Below are 21,745 nucleotides of genomic sequence, written 5' to 3' on the forward strand. Positions count from 1 at the left end.
CAGTTCCGAGTGCGTACTGTCTCAGAGATGGGGTGACATACTGATTTCAAAGTGTCAAACGCAAAGTGAGTGTGACTGAGGTTACATTTGCTGCTCAGAGGCAAGGCAGCCTAATCTATTTTTCTTATCCTAATTTCTAGGGCAGTTTGTCAAACATAACTCACGTTTCGCCTAGGCTGTCTTCAAAAGCCAAAACAAACGTTTCTTTGCTTAAAAGTTGCCGTGGACGTATCCCAACAGGTGAAAGCAAAATGCTAATTGCAAAAAAATATTGGAAAACAACAGCTGCTCCTATGCTCGAGTATATCCAGTCCAATTGGCAGAGGGTCGACTTGGTGAAATGCTACACCTTGACTCTCTGAACTTAAGTTTGACATTGAAGGACGTCTCGCAAAGACACTGGGCGAGGGGGAGGGGCGATCTTTAAACCCATTTTCTTCCTTTTTTCCACGGCAATCTCCAATTCAAACATTGAATTCATAGACAGTAGACAATAGACAATAGACAATATGTTTAAGAAGGAACTGCAGATGCTGGAAAATCGAGGGTACGCAAAAAAGCTGGAGAAACTCAGCGGGTGCAGCAGCATCTATGGGGCGAAGGAAATAGGCAACGTTTCGGGCCGAAACGTTGCCTATTTCCTTCGTTCCATAGATGCTGCTGCACTCGCTGAGTTTCTCCAGCTTTTTTGTGTACCGAGAATAGACAATATGTCTGTTTCCACCATGTATCTCGAAACTAAACTAAACTAAATGTTATGGTAATACCTGCCTCAACTACCTCCTTCGGCAGCTCATTCCGTGCACCCACCACCCTTTGTGTGAAAAAGTTGCCCCTCAGGTTCCTATTAAGTCTTTCCCCCTTCACCTTAAACAATCAAACCTCATATTCTGGCTGAGCAGCTTACAATCCAATGGTATGAACACTGCATTCTCCAATTTTAGCCCGAAGAAGGGTACTGACCTGAATAGGAACCTGATGGGCACCCATTCCTTTTCTCCAGAGATGCTGTCTGATGTTGTCAGCATTAGGGCCTGTCCCATTTGGCGATTTTTTCGGCGACTACCGGCATCATTGACTGACGTATCCGGTCACCGAACAATTTGCGGCGCAACGCGGCGTGATGGCGTATGGCGCGCAGTGTTTTTTCAAGTGTCGCAACATCTTTTTTGTCACCGCTGGATTGTGAAATGCTCAAAATCTTTTGGCGACACTGATATGATGCTGAAAAAAATCGCCAAGTGGGACAGGCCCTTTAGTGTGTTTACCGCCAATGCTGGACAACAACGGGAATGCAACTCGCTCCCTGAACTTGGCATACTTCACCCAGTCCAATGTTGGAACATAACAAGGTTATTTTTATCCATAATCTTCCCAAAGATAAAGACCAAGAACGTGATAACAGCAAGCGAGTGTTATTTAGCACTTGCCGGCTGATCTTGTTCGAGGGTGCTATTAACAGATCATTTATTACCGTGGCGTTGTGGTGCGTAATACAATAACTCAACACATTGTGAGACACTTCAGGCACGTGCTAGTTCAAGGGCCACATTTCTGTGCAATGCCTTGAGTGTGCCCGTATGTCAGTTAAACACAAATACATTTCTATCCCTGGTCACCCAACAACGCAGCAGGTTGTGTGATGTTTTGGGTCGGAACCCTTCTTCAGGCTGAAACGTTCCCCATCCTTTATCTGCGGAGATGCTGCCGGACCCACTGAGTTACTCCAGCATTTTGTGCCTATCTTCCGTAGGTGAAAACTTCTCATCATTACAGCTAAGAAACATAGAAAAATAGGTGCAGGAGTCGGCCATTCAGCCCTTCGAGCCAGCACCGCCATTCAATATGACATGGCTGATCATCTGGCTTTTTCCCCATATCCCTTGATTCCATTAGCCCTAAGAGCTAAATCTAACCCTCTTGAAAACATCTAGTGAATTGGCCTCCACTGCCTTCTGTGGCAGAAAATTCCACAGATTCACAACTCTCTGGGTGAAAAAGTTTTTCTCATCTCAGTCCTAAATGGCCAACGACATATTTTTAAACTGTGACCCCTGGTCCATGATCCATTGTTAGCATCAATTGCTTTTCAGATATAAAACAACTTTTATAACACGATCAAAGATTAAATTCGACTTGCGACGTTTGCATCAGAGTTTTCTCCGTTCCTGTCTCTCCAGACCAAACCCGGGGTGGGAGATTGCAACCTTCACATGGTCCGCCCTGTTTCAACGAATGCAATCAACCTGGCGTGCACAATCAAATAAGATCAAATAGAACAAGTTGTCCCACAGCTTTAGGCCGGGCACGCCATACGCAAGAAGGGCCGAAGGGCCTGTTTTCACACTGTATGACTCAATGACTCTAACATTTAAACACCCTTTGCTACGGAAGGCTGTGGAGGCCAAGTCAGTGGATATGTTTCAGGCAGAGATAGATAGATTCTTGATTAGTACAGGTGGCAGAGGTTATGGGGAGAAGGCAGGAAAATGGGGTTAGGAGGTTGGAGATAGATCAGGCACGATTGAATGGCGGAGTAGAATTGATGGGCCGAATGGCCTCATTCTGCTCCTATCACATGATCTTATGATCTTGACTCTTCACTCTTGACTCTTCTCAAATTCACCATTAAACAGGATGCTGAATAACATCAGAGTTTACGCCCACACTTACTTATCACCGGGTACAGCACTTGAAGTGAATGGTCCACCACCACATCCTCAATTGTAATTAAAAATGGGCAATAAATGCGAGCTAGCCTTGCCACCGATGCCTAGATCTCAAATCTAAACTAACCTTGGATCATTTCAAACAACTACATTTCTTTGAGAGGGAAAAAAAGATCAATTGGCACATAAAAAGTTCTGAGAGAGTGATTCTTCCGGCTGAATAATTTTAAGATGGGGGACATTTTTAGGAACTGCCCCTGGGGCTGAGATAAGGAAGAATGTTTTACTCAAAGGATTGTGAATCTTTTACAACTTGTTTTCCTCTGGAAGGCCTAATAAACTCAGCGGGCTTGGCATCTCCACCTCCCTCTGCAACTGGACACTGGATTTCCTCACCAACAGACCACAGTCTGTTAGGGTCAACAACCTCAACTCCACCACTATAACACTGAACACCGGCGTGCCACAGGGCTGTGTGCTCAGCCCTCTCCTCTACTCCCTCTTCACCCACGACTGCATCCCTAAGTACGGATCCAACGCCATCATTAAGTTTGCTGACGACACCACGGTGGTAGGACTGATCAGTGACAACGATGAGTCAGCCTACCGAGAGGAGGTCCAGCACCTGACAACCTGGTATGCCAATAATAACCTCGTCCTCAACTCCAAGAAGACGAAGGAACTTATTGTCGACTTCAGGAAGGTCAGAGGGGGCAGACATACCCCCATCCACATAAACGGGACTGAGGTGGAGCGCGTCTCCAGCTACAAATTCCTCGGGGTACACATCTCGGAGGATTTGTCCTGGTCCCTCAACACCTCCAAGCTGATCAAAAAGGCACAGCAGCGCCTTTACTTCCTGAGGAGGCTCAAGAAAGCCCACCTGTCCCCCCAGATCCTGACCAACTTCTACAGGTGTACCATCGAGAGCATCCTGACCGCCTGCTTCACGGTATGGTACAGCAGCTGCACTGTTGCGGACAGGAAGGCACTACAACGGGTGGTGAAAACCGCGCAGCACATCATCGGCGCCCCGCTCCCTGCCATGGATGCCCTCCACCGAAAACGGTGTCTGAAATGAGCTGGGAAGATCATTAAAGACCCCTCCCACCCCAATCATGGACTGTTTGCCCTCCTCCCATCAGGGAGGCGGTACAGGAGCCTCAGGTCTCGTACCAGTAGGATGAGGAACAGCTTCTACAATCATACCGTCGCATTGCTGAACTCGGAGTCCCGCCGATAGATTCCTCCGATCCCTCCGTCCCCATTGTTTAATTATTCTGCATTTTCTATTGTTCTGTATCCTCTTTTTTTTAAATTTCTATATTGCACTACTACGGACTGACGCAAAACTGCATTTCGTTGTACCGATACTCAGTATTTGTGCAATGACATTAAAGTTGAATTGAATTGAATTGAATTGAATATCTGTTTTAAATGTATAAAAGACTACGTTTATGTTCCCTAACTCCATTATCTTGGTTAATTTTGAAGTAATAGGCTTAAAGTAACCCAACACCTTCACTCTCTGTCCCTGAAAACTTCAAACAAAGCCAGAAATCTTGGGGTCATTATGGATTCAGATTTAAATTTCGACAGTCACATCAAATCAGTAACAAAATCGGCCTACTATCACCTCAAAAACATAGCAAGATTAAGAGGACTCATGTCAGCTCAAGACTTAGAAAAACTTGTACATGCCTTTATTAATAGTAGGCTAGATTATTGTAACGGTCTCCTTGCAGGTCTTCAAAAAAAAACTGTCAGGCAGCTACAGCTTGTTCAGAACGCTGTTGCTGGAGTTCTAACAAAGACCAAAAAATTTGAACACATTACACCAATTCTTAAATCCTTACATTGGCTCCCTGTATGTCAGAGAATTGATTTTAAAATCCTGCTGCTCACCTATAAATCACTACATGGTTTAGGGCCAAAGTATATCACTGACATGCTTCCACTATATAAGCCTTCTAGACCGCTAAGATCTTCTGAAACCAATCTGCTAGTGATTCCCAGAGTAAATACAAAACATGGGAAAGCAGGATTTAGTTACTATGCAACAAATAGCTGGAATATACTTCCTAAAGATTTAAGACTTGCCTCAACTTTGACCACTTTTAAAACAAGACTGAAAACTTTTATGTTTACTTTAGCTTTCAGCTAAATCTTAACTACATTGCACTTTTAACTTTTGCACTTTTTATAATGCATTTTTAATTTTGCTTTTCTTTTCTTTTAGTTCTTCTATTTTATTTCATTTTATTATTTCATTTATTGTATGACATGTTTTTATGTGAAGCACTTTGAGTCTGCCTCGTGTATGAAATGTGCTATATAAATAAAGTTGCCTTGTCTTGCCTTGCCTAATATTTTGGTTAAATTATTTATGGTGAGTTGACATTTTATGAACATCAAGGCGTCTCTTTAAGCTTTGTGCAACCTAGTATCCCAAATCTGATTATGTTTAATCAAAACTGTGATTAAAAATGTCCAAATCATTATAAAAATATCAATGAGTCATACAGCATGGAAACAGGCCATTCGGCCCAACGTTCCCATGCTGACCAAGATGCCCCATCGATACAAATCCCACCTGCCTGAGTTTGGCCCATATCCTTCTAAACTTTTCCTATCCATGTACCTGTCCAAAGATAGACACAAAAATGCTGGAATAACTCAGCGGATCAGGCAGCATCCCTGGAGAAAAGGAATAGGTGACGTTTCGGGTCGAGACCCTTCTTCAGCTCGTCCCCTATAGCCACCACCCTCTGTATGAAAAAGTTACCCCTCAGGTATGTCATATTGGGTGTGACACAGAGGATTCTCTTGAACTTCTACAGGTGTACAGTAGAGAGCGTATTGACTGGTTGCATCACGGCCTGGTTCGGCAACTTGAATGCCCTGAAGACTGCAAAAACTTGTGAACATTGCCCAGTCCATCACGGGTTCTGGCCTCCCCACCATCGAAGGGTTTTACAGGAGTCATTGCCTCAAAAAGGGAGCCAGCATCATTAGAAACCCACACTACCCTGGCCACACTCTCATTTCACCCCTGCCATCGGAAAGTAGGTACAGGGGCCTGAAAACTGTAACATCCAGATCCAGGAACAGCTCCTTGCCTTCAGCCAGCAGCCTTTTAAACACTACAACCTCAATTAAGCTGAACTACATAGATTATTATTATTGTTATTGCACAATTATTGTTTTTTTTTAATGAATCTACATATTTGAGTGATGTGTGAGTATGTGTATACATACACACACTTTTTTCCTCTTGTTTATTATATTGTTTACAGTGTACTATGTTTACACATTCTGTTGTGCTGCTGCAAGTAAGAATGTCATTGTCCTATCTGGGACATGTGACAATAAAGGGCCTGTCCCATTTGCCGTCTTTGACTGACATATCAGGGTCGCCGAAAGATTTTGAACATTTCAAAATCCAGCGGCGACAAAAGAAATGTTGCGACAATTGAGGAGACACCGCGCGTCAATACGTTGTCACGCCGCGTCACTCCGCATCACACCGCGACTTTATCGGTGAGTCAGTCAATGATGCTGACAGTCGCCGAAAAAATCGCCAAGTGGGACAGGCCCTTAAAACACGCTGGGCTCTCTTGACTCTTGAGTAGCTGAAAGATTGGAATGGAAGTTGTAGCAGCCTTTGGACTTGACTCCGCCATCATCATTGTTTGCCTTCATCCAACCAAGAGGCAAGTTGAGAGTCCAGTCTAGCTTTAAAGAGAGGAATTCTGTCATTGAGTTTCACTGGCAATTGCCAACCTTAAGAGTTGGGCTTCCCGATTCTACAGGTAACCATGAAAAGATCCCCCTCCCGTGAATGATGATAAAATGAACGCGGCACAGTGGCTTAGCGGTAGAGTTGCTGCCTAACAGCTGCCTAACAGCTGCCTAACGACGGGTGCTTGTCTGTACGTAGTTTGTACGTTCTCCCCGTGACCTGCGAGCGTTTTCTCCGGGTGCTCCGGCTTCCTCCCACACTCCAAAGACGTGCAGGTTTGCAGGCTCATTGGCTTTGGTACAATTGTAAAATCATCCCCAGTGTGCGCAGCATAGTGCTAGTGTGTGGGGGTCGCTGGTCGTGTGCGGAAGGGCCTGTTTTCCGCACTGTGTCTCTAAACTAAACGAAATGACCCATTAAGTGAAGGAGAGGACAGAGGGAGGGGCAAGAATCCAGATTCCACCCTCCTGCTGCCTGACCCCACCCCCAGTTATTCACACGGATACGTCAAACTGTTGAATAGAATAAAGTCCAGTGATGTGCACTAATTCTCACAATATTATTGTGTGACCTAGATGAAGTCTCATTCACCATTATGTTGTCCACAATCATTGTCAACACTTTGTTGTCAATTTGAATGGTGTATTGAATAGAAGTGCCCGCAAAGTGTCACATGCCCCGTCTCCTGAACACTGAACACCTAAACAAGTCTGGTGTAGTTCTAGTGATGACATGTGCCATTCTCCTTCACCAGACTGGCGCTTGTTTCAACTGCATTGAGCTTTGACACCTATGTCATTGGGGACTGCTACTGAATGTGACACGTGGAATCAAAATGAACCTCCAAAACGTGCTTTGGGCGGTCATGGTGGGGCAGCGGTAGAGTTGCTGCCTTACAGCGAATGCAGCGCCAGAGACCCGGGTTCGATCACGACTACGGGTGCTGTCTGTACGGAGTTTGTACGTTCTCCCTGTGACCTGCGTGGAATTTCTCCGAGATTTCCTCCCACACTCCAAAGACGTACAGGTTTGTAGGTTAATTGGTAATTTTTTTTTAAATTGTCCCTAGTAGGTGTAGGATAATGTTAATGTGCGGGGATCGCTGGTCGGCACGGACCCAGTGGGCCGAAGGGCCTGTTTCTGTGCTGTATCTCTAAACTAAACTAAACAAAAAATGAGTCATGGAGTTGTTTCACTACAAAGAACAGTGCCACTGTGCCTGTATGTGTTTGTATGGATTACAACCATTCCCTTTTAGCATACGTTCACAAGTTAATAAGTTCTTGGAGCAGGATTAGGCCATTCGGCCCATCGTCTACTCTGCCATTTAATCATGGCTGATCTACAATTTACTGAAGCCAATTAACTTTCAAACCTGTACATTTTCGAGATGTGGGAGGAAACCGGAGCATCTGTAGAAAACCCATGCAGGTCACGGGGAGAATGTACAAACTCCATACAGACAGCACCCGTAGGGAGGAGCGAACCCTGGTCTCAGGCGCTGTGAGGCAGAAACTCTACCGCTGCACCACTGTGTATTTATGTATTAGCAGCATTCAAAATATAATGTGAACATTTCCCCAAGTCTATAGAAGATTTTTCCAAGTTCTATACCCAGGTAAATGGTAAAAAGCACTCTAACAGAATACTGTTCATGCAAGTTCACAAGTTATAGAAGTAAAATTATTCCATTCAGCCCAGCGAGTCTACGCCGCCATTCAATCATGGCTGATCTCTGCCTCCTAATCCCATTTTCCTGCCTTTGCCCCATAACCCTTGACACCCGTTCTAATCAAATTTGTCTATCACTGCCTTAAAAATATCCACTAACTTGGTCTCCGTAGCCCTCTGTGGCAATGAGTTCCACAGATTAACTATCCTCTGGCTAAAGAATTCACCTCCATTCAAAAAGAGCGCCCTTTAAATTCTGAGGCTGTGACCTCTGGCCCTAGACTCTCCCACCAGTGGAAACATCCTTTCCACATCCACTCCATCTATGCCTTTCACTTTAGTCTTTATTGCTTTTATGCATACGCAAATAAAACACAAATATAACAACGAAACATACAACAATGCAGTGAAACGTACAACAGTGCAGCGGGGGTTCAGTTTACAATTAATGATGCAGTATACAGAACTACGTGTTGGTCGCAGCGGCCTCTACAGTCTGTCTGTGTATTTTTTATTTTTTTGTCCTGTTGAGGGTTTAGTTTGTAGCGGGTTTTTAAATGTTTATATGTGGGGGGTGGAAACTTTTAAATCTCTTCCCTGCATGGAGACCCGACCTTTTCCGTCGGGTCTCCGTTGCCGTTGGGGCCTAGCGCCGTGGAGCGGCCTCCAACCGGAACGACTTGGAGGCTCAAGTCACGGAGCTGTGGAGCTGCGGACCTACCTCCGTGGAGTTGTGGAGCTGCGGAGCTGTGAACCTACCAACGTGGAGCTGGCCAGCTTCGGAACGTGGAGAGCTGCGGTGGCGCGCTGCTGCGACCCGACTCCGGTGGATGGTGACACCGGGAGCTCGCGGGTCCCCGGTGGGAGACTGCTTCGCGGGGCACCGGCAACGGCGACTTCTCCCGCCCGAATTGCGGGGTTGAGAGTGACCTGGAGCGGGGCCTTACAACGGCCGGCGCGGCTTTAATTTGCCGCGGACTTGCTAGCGCCCGCCGGGGGCTCCAACACCAAGACCCGGGGCAGGGCCTTACATCGCCCGGCGTGGCTTTGAGTGGCCGCGGACTTGCTAGCGCCCGCCAGGGGCTTTGAGCTCGACTTCGGGAGAGGAATCGAGAGCAGGGGAGAGACAAGACTTTGCCTTCCATCACAGTGAGGAGGAGACTCACTGTGATGGATGTTTGTGTAAATTGTGTTGGTGTGTGTCTTGGTTCTTTTCTTGTATGGCTGCAGAAACCAAATTTCGTTTGAACCTCATGTGAGGTTCAAATGACAAATAAAAGGTATTGTATTGTATTATCTTATTAAAACATTTTCCAATAACTTACATTATTGTCAATTCAATTATACAGTGTTGATGTCTTTATTTCTATACCTAATCCATTTTCCCATTTTCTGTGAAACGCGTCTTCTTTCACTCTTAGAGAATATGTCATTTTCTCCATCACAAATATTGTCTAACCATTGTCTAAGTCTGGGTGTGTCCGCTGCAAGCCGGTTTGTTGCAATGGCCTTTCTGCCAGCTGTGAGTAGGATTTTAACCAAGTACTGATCTTCCTTCAGCACCACTGCAGTAATATTACCCAGGTATAAAATTGAACACTTCTTGGAGACTATATATCCTAATACCTCCTTTAATTATGAATTCACTCTGTCCCAAAATGGTTCTATTTTTTGGCAACTCCAGAAGATATGTGCAAGATTTGCATCTGTTTGGCCATATTGCCTCCAGCATGTTTGCTGCCTTAGAATTAGCTTGCTTTTTATGTTAGGCGTAATAAAGAAACTATTTTTCCAATTAAATTCTCTCAATTTTTGTGAATTAGTGGATGTCTGTAGTGTTACACACATATGATGCCATTCTTCTTCTGAGATTGTGATGTTCAATTCCTTTTCCCACTTAAATTTTACATAAAATGTAGGTTTAGCTTGACATTCCATTAAACAATGGTAAAGTCCAGAAATAATCCTTGAAGCTTTTTGAAGATACGCATTAACTGTCGCTTCTACCACTGGATTCATTTCTTCTAGTGCCTCCCTTTTCACTTTTTTAAAAATTGTAATAATCTCTCAGTTGGAGGCATCTAAACAAGTCTTAGTTCCGAAGTGTAAATCTATCCTTCAAATCTTGAAAACCTCTTATGTCTCCATTTTCAGTAACAGTACAAAATGCAGTCATTCCTTTCTTCATCCACTCATTAAATGTTGAGTCATACATCCCTGGTTTAAATTCACTATCCAAAGCTATCCATCTTAATACATTTTGTCCTTTATTCAGTTAAAGTAGTCTGGTAAGAGTGAACCAGGTTTCTAAACTAAATATTGTTATTGGACCGATTATACTCCTGATATGTGCAGGAAGTGCTTTTTCTCCCAAGATTGTTTGGATGTGGAAGTCAGGGATATATGTCTCAATCTCTTTCCACCTAGCTATATAGCTGTCCTCACACCAATTAATTAGTGGTCAAAGTTGGGCTGCATAGAAATATATCCTAAAATTTGGAAGTGCCATTCCACCTTTGTCCTTTGGCAACTGGAGTACAGCGTTTCTTCTGGAGGGGCACAATTAAACAGGAGGGTTTGAGTTTTTGTGAAATATTCACTTTATATCCTGCAAACAAATTAAATTTCTCTATGATCCCCATCATCCTTGGAAAGGAGGTGTTTACTTCAGTGAGATACATCATTATGCCATTTGCAAAAAGGCCAATTTTATGTTCTCGGTCTCTTATAGTTACTCCCCTCAGTTCCCTATCTTGACGAGGGTAGGGCTAAGACAACATCCCTGTCTCGTTCCTCTTCCTAACACAGCGCCCTTTAATTCTGAGGCTGTGACCTCTGTTCGTAGACTCTCCCACCAGTGGCAACATCCTCTCCACATCCACTCTATCTATGCCTTTCATTATTCTGTAAGTTTCAATGAGGTCCCTTCTCAAACTTCTAAACTCCAGCGAGTAGTGGCCCAGCGCTGTCAAGCACTCATCATAAGCTAACCCACTCATTCCTGGAATCATTCTTGTAAACCTCCTCTGGACCCTCACCAGAGCCAGCACATCCTTCCTCAGAAGTGGGGCCCAAATTTGCTCACTGCACTCCAAATGCAGCCTGACCAGTAGGTGAAATATGTCAACAAAATACTTGCCAAAAATGAGTAGATAATATTCATAACTGGTATGCAGGCACTCAGAAACATACGTGAAATTGCTCCAATATGCAATCGCACTATTTACAAAATTGCAACATGTTTAGTTTGGCATTGTTTTGTTTAGTTTAATTCAGAGCTACAGCGCAGAAACAGGCCCTTCGGCCCACTATTCCACACACACTAACACTATCCTACACACACTAGGATAGTGTAGGATAGTGTAATACACACTAAGAGACATTTTTTACATTTGTGCCAAGCCAGTTAATCTACAAACCTGTACGTCTTTGGAGTGTGGGAGGAAACTGAAGTTCTCGGAGAAACCCCATGCAGGCCACAGGGAGAATGTACAAACTCTGTACTGAAAGCACCAATGGTCGGGATCAAGCCCGGGTCTCTGGTGCTGTAAGCACTGTAAGGCAGCAACTCCACCGCTGCAGACTTCTTTTTAAAGCCCAAGATCTCACACAACATTCCTGGGCTAAAACTCTGCCTGAGAGAAACAAATCAGGTACCAGTTTACTATTTCACCCAAATGACAGGGCCTTCAGCGAACCCTCCAGAGATGCTGCCTGATCTGCTGAGCTACCACTGCACTTTGTGTCCTTTTGTGTATTAACCAGCAGTTGACCTGCTGTTCTTTGTCCGCACATCTGCAGAACTTTAGCCAGCATCTGTACCCCATTGAATCAGCCAAGATTAAAAATCAGACAGGAATCCCCACCTTCTGCAGGTCTTCCTGCAAATTCCATCCATTCTGCCTTCAAACCATGGGTAGGAGAAGAATTAGGCCATTCGCCCTGCAAGTCTACTCTGCCATTCAATCATCGCTGATCTATCTTTCCCTTCAACCCCATTCTCCTGCCTTCTTCCCATAACCCTTGACACCTGTACTAACCAAGAATCTGTCTATCTCTGCCTTAAAAATATCCATTGACTTGGCCTTCAGTGGCAAACTCCATACAGGCAGCATCCTTAATCAGGATCTAACCCGGGTCTCTGGTGCTGTAAGACAGCAACCCTACTGCTGTGCCATAGTCAGATTCACCAGCCTCTGACTAAAGACATTTCTCTTCATCTCCTACCTAAAGGCACATCCTTTAATTCTGAGGCTATGACCTCTGGTCCTAGACTCTGCCACTAATGGAAACATCCTCTCCCCACATCCACTCTATCCAGGCCTTTCACTGCTAATGATCCTTCTTGGTTAATAGGTTGAAATCATAGAACACCATGTAGAACCATACTGCACCTGTTCAACTAATTGGTGACAGCCTATTGTAATCTCAAAGACAATGAGGTGAGCAATTTAAAAAGGCAGACAGCGCAACAGAATCTACAAAGTGGGTAAAATAAACACACTGCCACTTTAGAGCGGGGATTTGAAACCATGACTCTCTGACTTTGATGAAGGCCATTCATCCCATCAAGTATATGCAATCCTATAACCCCCATTCCCCCCCCACCTCACCTCATGTCTTGTACACGTCGTTTTGCTGTCACACAACAGTGCAGGAAGGAACTGCAGATGCTGGTTTACACCAAAGATAGACACAAAATGCTGGTGTAACTCAGCGGGGCAGGCAACATCAACACAACAGTTGTGTTTAGAAAACTCCCGTAAGAAGTTTCAGATTTGCAATAACAAAGTTATATTTCCTGCAAGAATTTCAAAAATAAAGGTATTTTTAATCGCATTAAACTTGTATTTGTTACTGCAAGCCAAACCATTTAAAGCTCGATGTTACATCGTTTAAAATGGGATTGTTGCCCAAGTGCCAGAGACCCGGGTTCGATCCTGACTACAGCTGCTATTTGTGCAGAGTTTGTACGTTCTCCCCGTGACAGTGTGGGATTTCTCCGAGATCTTCGGTTTCCTCCCACACTCCAAAGACGTACAGGTTTGTAGGTTACTTGGCTTGGTTATAAATTTAAACTGTACCCCAGTGTGTGTATGATCGCTGGTCGGTGCGGACTCGGTAGGCCGAATGTCCTCTTTCCTTGCTGTATCTCGAAACTAAAAACTAAATGTCAATAGAAACAATTGCTTGTCAACGTCCTTGGCCACCCCTGGTGAAAATAACAGCTGCGTTCTTAAGTGACAATGATGTCGCTTACAGTGGGGAGGTTACATAAAAACAGTTTATTTTTGGCCCAAGACAGCTTTTTTTCTGTTTGCCATTTTCCAAAGTGACTTTTAAGTGGTCCTCTAGTTCCCGTTGGAAATTGCATTATAATCTATTTGACCCAGGTCAAATAATGGCCCTAAGTCATCAATCATGTCACATCCAGTTGCTGTTATGGAAAATGGACACAAAAAGCTGGAGTAACTCAGCGGGTCAGGCAGCATCTCTGGAGAAAAGGAATAGGTGACGTTTCGGGTCGAGACCCTTCTTCAGCCTGAGAATCAGGGGAAAGCGTTATGTGTCCATCTTCAGTTTAAACCAGCATCTGCAGTTTCTTCCTACACATTTTGTCTGCTCCACTGCGAAATCTCCTGAAGGTATGCCTACTTTGACAAAGTTCTTCTCCTCTCCAACGAGAGCTCTGCAACACCTTCTCTCGCTGCTCACCCTCTGTAATTCTATATTTCTCTACAAACACCATCTATATCTCTTGTTTCACTTTCCTTGGACTCTCAGTCTGAAGAAAGGTCACAACCCGAAACATCACCCATTCCTTCTATCCAGAGTTACTCCAGCACTTTGTGTCTATCTTTAGCTTAGTTTAGTTTAGTTTAGCGATACAGCGTGGAAACGTGCCCTTCGGCCCACCGAGTCCACGCCGACCAACAATCACGCATACATTAGTTCCATCCTACACACGTGGGAAAGTTTTACAGAAACCAATTAGCCCTACAAGCCAGCACGTCTTTGAAGTGTGGGAGGAAACCGGAGCACCCGGAGAAAACCCGCACAGATCACGGGGAGAAGGTGCAAACTCCGTACCTACAAGCACCCATAGTCAGAATTGAACCGGGGTCTCTGGCGCTGTGAGGCAGCAACTCTACCGCTGCGCAATTAGTTTAGCTAATTTAACACCAAACAGCAATTTAATGCATGAAAACAACGGAAAAAGAACCGCTGCAGCTGGAAATCTATAATAAAATGCGGAAAATGTTGCCTGACCTTCTGAGCATTTGCAGTATTTTTTGTGGGTTTTTTTAATGGTAGTTTAATGCAATTTGGGGGGAAAATGCACTCTATGCGGTTGGCTTGATCAGTGTGAAATTACCAGCTGCCCGTTGATGGAGCTTCTATACATTTAATCCCTTTGACTTCAATGGAACGAGGCACAAGTGGGGGAGAACAGCTGGCAATTGGCGAACAACCATGTAGCATCAACAACTAAAGGCCAATACTACCCGGCACTCTCATTATACATTTTCACGATGTGGTGTTAATCTTCAGTTTAACTTAGCTTCACTTTTGATCTCGGCCGTTCCTTATTATTTATTTCCCTTTCATTTCCATGACTTGCTTTCGTCAAATTTTCCCATGCGCTGGATTTTTTCGAGGCCACATTCTTTCCTACGAAAGAGGTTGAACCGTGATCAGAACAGAACAGCAGAGGCCGCGTGGATTTCCCCCACAACTGCGTAGAGTTTCAAGTCCAAGATTTCCCATCTTTCCGAACATCCTCAAGGCACAGGGGGAGGTTGTTCGGCCCATCGAGTCTTTGCTGGCACATGAGACTGGGCCGTAAGGTAGAACTAGTATACGGGTGATTGCTGGTCGGCACGGACTTGGTGGGCCCAAGGGCCTGTCTCTAAACTCAACTAAATAAGACATAGGAGCAGAATTAGGCCATTCAGCCCGTTTCGTCTGCTCGCCATTTGAACATTGCTGATCTATTTTTCCCTCTCAACTCCATTCCCTGTCTTCTCCTCGTAATCTTTGATGCCCTTATTAATCAAGAACCTATCAATCTCTGTCTGTGGCAATCAATTTCATATTCACCGCTCTCTGGGTCAAGAAATTCCTTCTCATGCCCATTCTAAAGGTACGTCCTTTTATTGTGAGGTTGTTCTCTCTGGTCTTAGACTCTCCCACCACTGGAAACATCCTGCCCACATCCACATCCACATCCACTCTATCTAGGCCTTTCACTATTCTGTCAGTTTCAATGAGATCTTCCCTCGTCCATCTAAATTCCCAGTGGACATAGGCCAAGAGCCATGAAACGCTCCTCATACGTTAATCCAAACATTCATAGCAGCAGATCTTGGCCCGAAACTTCACCAATCCATGTTTTCCAGGGATATTGCCCTGGTCTGCCGAGCTTAGTATCAGATTAGGGACACAGTGCGGAAACAGGCCCTTTGGCCCACTGAGTCTGCGCCGACCAGCGATCTCCGCACACTATCCTACAAATTAGGGACAATTTATCATTTTACCAAAGACAATTAACTTACAAACCCGCACTTCTTTGGAGTGTGGGAGGAAACTGAAGCACCCGGATAAAACCCACGCATGTCACGGAGAGAACATAAACACAAACTTCGTACAGACAGCACCCGCAGTCAGGATTGAACCTGGGTCTCCAGCGCTTTAAGGCAGGAACTCTACCGCTGCGCAACCGTGCCGCCCGACTTACGCCAGCAATTTGGGCCCTTTGTTGTAAACCAGCATCTGCAGTTCCTTGTTCTAACAGGAATGGGGACAACGTGCAAACTACATTTGTGATAACACTGGAGGTGAGCTTTAAACCTGGAACTTTGAGGAGGTGGTCTACGTGCTAGACTACCTTGGCACCCTGTTTTGGGTATTCTCTCCCTTGGTAGCCAAATGCATTAGCAGGTCCGAGATACACTGCAAAATCGCATTGAATGCCCTTGTAGGTGGTAGAGAGGAACTGCAGGTGCTGGTTTAGTGTGTAGGAAAAAACTGCAGATGCTGGCTTAAATCGAAGGTCGACACAAAATGCTGGAGTAACTCAGCGGGACAGGCAGCATCTCTGGAGAGAAGGAATGGGTGATGTTTCAGGTCAAGACCCTTCTTCAGACTCTTTTAACCAGCGTACAACCCAGCGGTATGAATATTGATTTCTCTAACTTCAAGTAACCCTTGCATCCCCTCTCTCTCCCTCCCTCCCCCACCCGAGTCATCGTACTAGTTGTACTGTTGACTTCCACTGTCTGTATTAACTCGTTATCACCTATCCCACAGCCAACAATGGACCATTGTGGGCTCCGCATTTCCTTTATTATCGTTTCTTTACCATCCATTCATTTGTCCTAAGCACCTTCTGTGTCTCTCGTCCCTCTCTCCCCTGACTCTCAGTCTGAAGAAGGGTCCAGACCCGAAACGTCACCTGGTCCTTTTCTCCAGAGATGCCGGCTGACCCTCTGAGTTACCCCTGTTTTATCTTTGGCCTTGTCTGTTGCTCAGTGTTGGGACCATTTCAGCTCTTGCACGACACACGCTGGTCATTTCAGGCAAGTGCAACTATCGGTTCCTGAGCTGGCTGTGAGATTTGATAGCGTGAAGTGGCTCAAAAAGCCGAACCTGTTCCATCTGGATCCCGTTTCCCCTCCCCCCCCCCCACCCCGCACTGCTGGGACGTGAAAGCATTCGGAGAGAGAGCACCAGCCGTACCAGTTCACTCGCTGACGCAACGAGGGATATTCTTACCCCTGGATCACCCAGGATTAATGGGAATAACAGAACGTGGGAGGCGAGATGTGTCGGAACTCGGGACAGCGTTGGAACAACAAGATGGACACAAAATGCTGGAGTAACTCAGTGGGACAGGCAGCACCTCTGGAGAGAAGGAATGGGTGACGTTTCGGGGTTGAGACCCTTCTTCGGACTGAGAGTCAGGGGGGAGAGAGAGTCTAGAGATATGGAGGGGTAAGGTGGAAACACGAGTTCATCAAAGCAGATGGTGCTCGAGGAAATGCAGAATGATTCATTATATTATAATGATCATTCATTATAGTCATAGAGTGATACAGCATGGAGACAGGCCCTTTGTCCCAACTTGCCCACACCGGCCAACATGTCTCAGCTACACTAGTCCCACCTGCCTGCACTTGGTCCATATCCTTCCAAACCTGTACTATCCATGTCTAACTGTTTCTTAAACATTGGGATAGTCCCTGCCTCAACTACCTCCTTTGGCAGCTTGTTCCATACGCCCACCACCCTTTGTGTGAAAATGATACCCCTCAGATTACGATTAAATCCAAAGTCGTCACGTGCAAACTGGTCGAGTTTCAACCCAATGGTGTGATCACTTTATGCTCCCTCGGTCTTTCCTGTGCCTCTTCTAACCCAGAACGGACACATTCCTCCTATTGTCCCCTGCTCCCCCACCGCCCTCCTCTCCCGCCTACAACCCCTCCTCTGTCTACACATTTAACCCCCCCCCCCCTTCTCCCCTTATCTGACATCCCGTTGTTTCATTTTCATCTCTTTGTGCCTTTGTGACACTTACTCCGCCAATCTACCGGTCAAAACCCCCTCGCCTGTGTCCGGCTCACCGGCCGGGCTTTGTTTCGCCCCGACATCCTTTTTTTTAGCTTTCCAGTGCGGGAGGAATCCGGAGAAACCGGATCAAACCCACGGGGTCACGGGGAGAACGTGCAAACTCCGCACAGACAGCGGCCTGCAGTCAGGATCGAACCCGGATCTCTGGAGCTGTAAGGCAGCAACTCTACCGCTGCACCACCGTGCCCCCCCCCAAGTCGGTCCTGTAAGTGTCTACACTTTAATTACCCAAGAGCAGTCATAGCAAATAGAAAATATCTGGGCTCAAACCCAATGCCACCTGGCACACCATTTTTATATACTAATTAAATATATCGCACATGGTTAGATGATGAACACAACTCAAAAGAAAATCATTCAAGTGAGAAAGAAGGTTGCTATTTCTAAGTGAAGTTGAAATGTCATTAGACTGACTCTAAAAGCCAATGGTAACATAAATGTTCTACCATTCCATTGATGTGATGACAGTGGTTATAGTACGTTATTGTTTATTGTGGCAGTTTACAACGTTTCTGCAGGGAATCGAAAAGGCAACGTGACCGTACGTTTGTGAAGAGATCAGAACACAGCGATGATGTAAGGAAGGTAGACAAAAGTGCTGGAGAAACTCAGCGGGTGCGGCAGCGTCTATGGAGCGAAGGAAATAGGCAACGTTTTGGGCCAAAACCCTTTTTCAGACTGAAGCAAACTGAGTTAGCACCTATCATAATCATAGAAACATAGAAACATAGAAACATAGAAAATAGGTGCAGGAGTAGGCCATTCAGCCCTTCGAGCCTGCACCGCCATTCGATATGATCATGGCTGATCACCCAACTCAGTATCCCATCCCTGTCTTCTCTCCATACCCCCTGATCCCTTTAGCCACAAGGGCCACATCTAACTCCCTGTTAAATATAGCCAATGAACTGGCCTCAACTACCTTCTGTGGCAGAGAATTCCACAGATTCACCACTCTCTGTGTGAAAAATGTTTTTCGCATCTCGGTCCTAAATGACTTCCCTCTTATCCTTAAACTGTGACCCCTAGTTCTGGACTTCCCCAACATCGGGAATAATCTTCCTGCATCTAGCCTGTCCAACGCCTTAAGAATTTTGTAAGTTTCTATAAGATCCCCCCTCAATCTTCTGAATTCCAGCGTGTACAAGCCGATCATAATCATCATCACACTTTATTAGCCAAGAATGTTTTGCAACATACAAGAAATTTGATTTGCCATACAGTCATACTAATAAAAAGCATCAGAACACACAGAATACATTTTAACATAAACATCCAGCCACAGTGACTCCTCCAGTGATTGGCCTCATCAGCAACAACGATGAGTCGGCCTACAGGGAGGAGGTCCAGCACTTAGCAGCATGGTGCGCTGACAACAACCTGGCCCTTAACTCCAAGAAGACCAAGGAGCTCATTGTAGACTTCAGGAAGTCCAGGGGCGGCACGCACACCCCCATCCACATTAACGGGACGGAGGTGGAACGTGTTTCTAGCTTCAGGTTCCTGGGAGTCAACATCTCCGATGACCTCTCTTGGACCCACAATACCTCAACTCTGATCAAGAAGGCTCACCAGCGTCTCTTCTTCCTGAGGAGACTGAAGAAGGTCCATCTGTCTCCTCAGATCCTGGTGAACTTCTACCGCTGCACCATCGAGAGCATCCTTACCAACTGCATCACAGTATAGTATGGCAACTGCTCTGTCTCCGACCGGAAGGCATTGCAGAGGGTGGTGAAAATTGCCCAACGCATCACCAGTTCCTCGCTCCCCTCCATTGAGTCTGTCCAAAGCAAACGTTGTCTGCGGAGGGCGCTCAGCATCGCCAAGGACTGCTCTCACCCCAACCATGGAGTTTACCCTCCTACCATCCGGGAGGCGCTACAGGTCTCTCCGTTGCCGAACCAGCAGGTCCAGGAACAGCTTCTTCCCGGCGGCTGTCACTCTACTCAACAACGTACCTCGGTGACTGCCAATCACCCCCCCACCCCCCGGACACTTATTATCACTTATTATTATTTATTCAAATCATTTGCTATGTCGCTCTTCCAGGGAGATGCTAAATGCATTTCGTTGTCTCTGTACTGTACACTGACAATGACAATTAAAATTGAGTTCAATCTCTCCCTTCTTTGTCCTCCAGCGGTCGGGGACCTCTAACCTTGCGTTGACGGGATGATCTTACTCCCGTAGCTTTGCTAGTGGCCTTGCCCAGGCAGCGTGAGGTGTAGATGGAGTCAATGGAAGGGAGGTTGGTTTGCGTTATGGTCTGGGCTGCGTCCACAATTCTCTGCAATTTCATGCAGCCTTGGATGGAGCTGTTCCCAAACCACGCTGTGATGCATCCCGACGAAATGCTCTCAACGGCGCATCTGTTAAAGTTGGTGAGAGTTGTTGGGGATCTGTGTTCATCATCTAACTCTCTTCTTCTTTCGTGTGGCATGCACAGCTTAAAGTTGTTGGACAACTTGTTCTATTTGATCTTCCGTTTGTGCACGTTGAGTTGAGTGGCACCACGGTGGAGAGAGTGGAGAGCATAAAGTTCCTCGGAGTGCAAATAACAGATAGTCTCACCTGGTCCAGGAACATCACTGGGATTGTCAAACGGGCCCATCAGCGACTGCACTACCTGAGGAAACTCAAACAGGTCTCACTTCCCACCAACATCCTCAGGACTTTTTACAGGGGCACGGTGGAGTCTGTACTCACGTACTGCATGAACACGTGGTACTCCAACTGTAACTGCTCGGACAGGAAGTCTCTGCAGAGGGTAGTGAGGGGATCAGAGAGGATCATTGGTGTCTCCCTACCCTCGGTACAAGAACTGTTCCAGAGCTGCTGCCTGAAAAAAGCACTGAGCATAGCAAAGGACAGATTGCACCCCCTCCACACACATCTAGATCTCCTGCCACCAGGAAAGAGATACCGCAGCATCAAAGTCCGGACAACCAGACTGCTAAACAGCTTCCTTCCACAGGCTGTGAGGCTGATAAACAGTCATTCCACCTGATTCTGCTGCTTTTGCACTGACAATTTAATAACTGGCACTGAGTAATAACTCTGGCACTGGCTCAGGTCACTTAAATCAGCTGCCCTGGACATTTTATGACTTTTTTAAAATTGTATTTTAATGTTGCTTTTCACCTGCACTTTTTTAAACTATTCGTACTGTATTTATCAGGAACTGGATTGTTTTTATTTATATGTGAAATGTTTAAGTTTTTATGTGCGATGCTCTGGTATTCCCTGAGAAACGTCTTCTCATTTTGCACTGTACAATTGTTGCTTTGCATGATGACAATAAAGAATGATGATGATGATGATGATGATGATTAGTCGAAACAGGGCGGATCACGTGAAGGTTGCAATCTTCCACCCCATCTAATTCTCTCAAGAGAGTGTTAGATTCAGCTCTTAGGGCTAAGGGAATCAAGAGATATGGGGGGAAAAGCCGGAACGGGGTACTGATTTTGGATGATCAGCCATGATCATACTGAATGGCGGTGCTGGCTTGAAAGGCCGAATGGCCTACTCCTGCATCTATTTTTTATGTTTCCTAAGCCTTCTGAGGAAGTAGAGGCGTGGTGTGCTTTCTTGGCAATTGCTTCAATAAGGATGGCCCAGGACAAGTTACTGGCTCAGTTTGTACGGAGTTTGTACGTTCTCCGTGTGGGCATGGAGGTTTTCTCCAAAGACGTGCAGGTTTGTAGGTTAATTTGGGTGCAAATTATTCAGCAGGATAGTGCTACAGTACGGTGTGATCGCTGGCCGGCACGGAGCCGGTGGGCTGAAGGGCCTGTTGCCACTTTGCGTCTCGATCACAGGTTTGTAGGTTAATTGGGTAATCTGTCAATTGTAAAATTTCCCTGTAGGATAACACTGGTTTATGCGGTGATCGCTGGTCGGCGCGGAGCCGGTGGGCCAAAATAAATGGAACACTTTGTGACTTTGTCGACATCCTTGTGTACGGCACGCTAAACAAAGAATCTCACTGTGACATGGCACGTGTGATCGTTCACTCGTGTGTCAGACG

At 45.7% G+C, this 21,745-nt stretch overlaps 1 long non-coding RNA gene across 1 annotated transcript; it reads left to right on the forward strand.

The window, feature by feature from the left end:
• Window positions 1–6,703: 6,703 nt before the first annotated feature.
• Window positions 6,704–21,494, forward strand: LOC116987763. The gene is made up of 3 exons (XR_004415777.1): window positions 6,704–6,716; window positions 19,964–19,967; window positions 21,451–21,494. It is a non-coding gene; the product is annotated as an uncharacterized LOC116987763 (long non-coding RNA).
• The last annotated feature ends 251 nt before the right edge of the window (window positions 21,495–21,745 follow it).

The sequence above is a fragment of the Amblyraja radiata genome, chromosome 26 (assembly GCF_010909765.2).
Source record: "Amblyraja radiata isolate CabotCenter1 chromosome 26, sAmbRad1.1.pri, whole genome shotgun sequence".
Classification (NCBI taxonomy): domain Eukaryota; kingdom Metazoa; phylum Chordata; class Chondrichthyes; order Rajiformes; family Rajidae; genus Amblyraja; species Amblyraja radiata.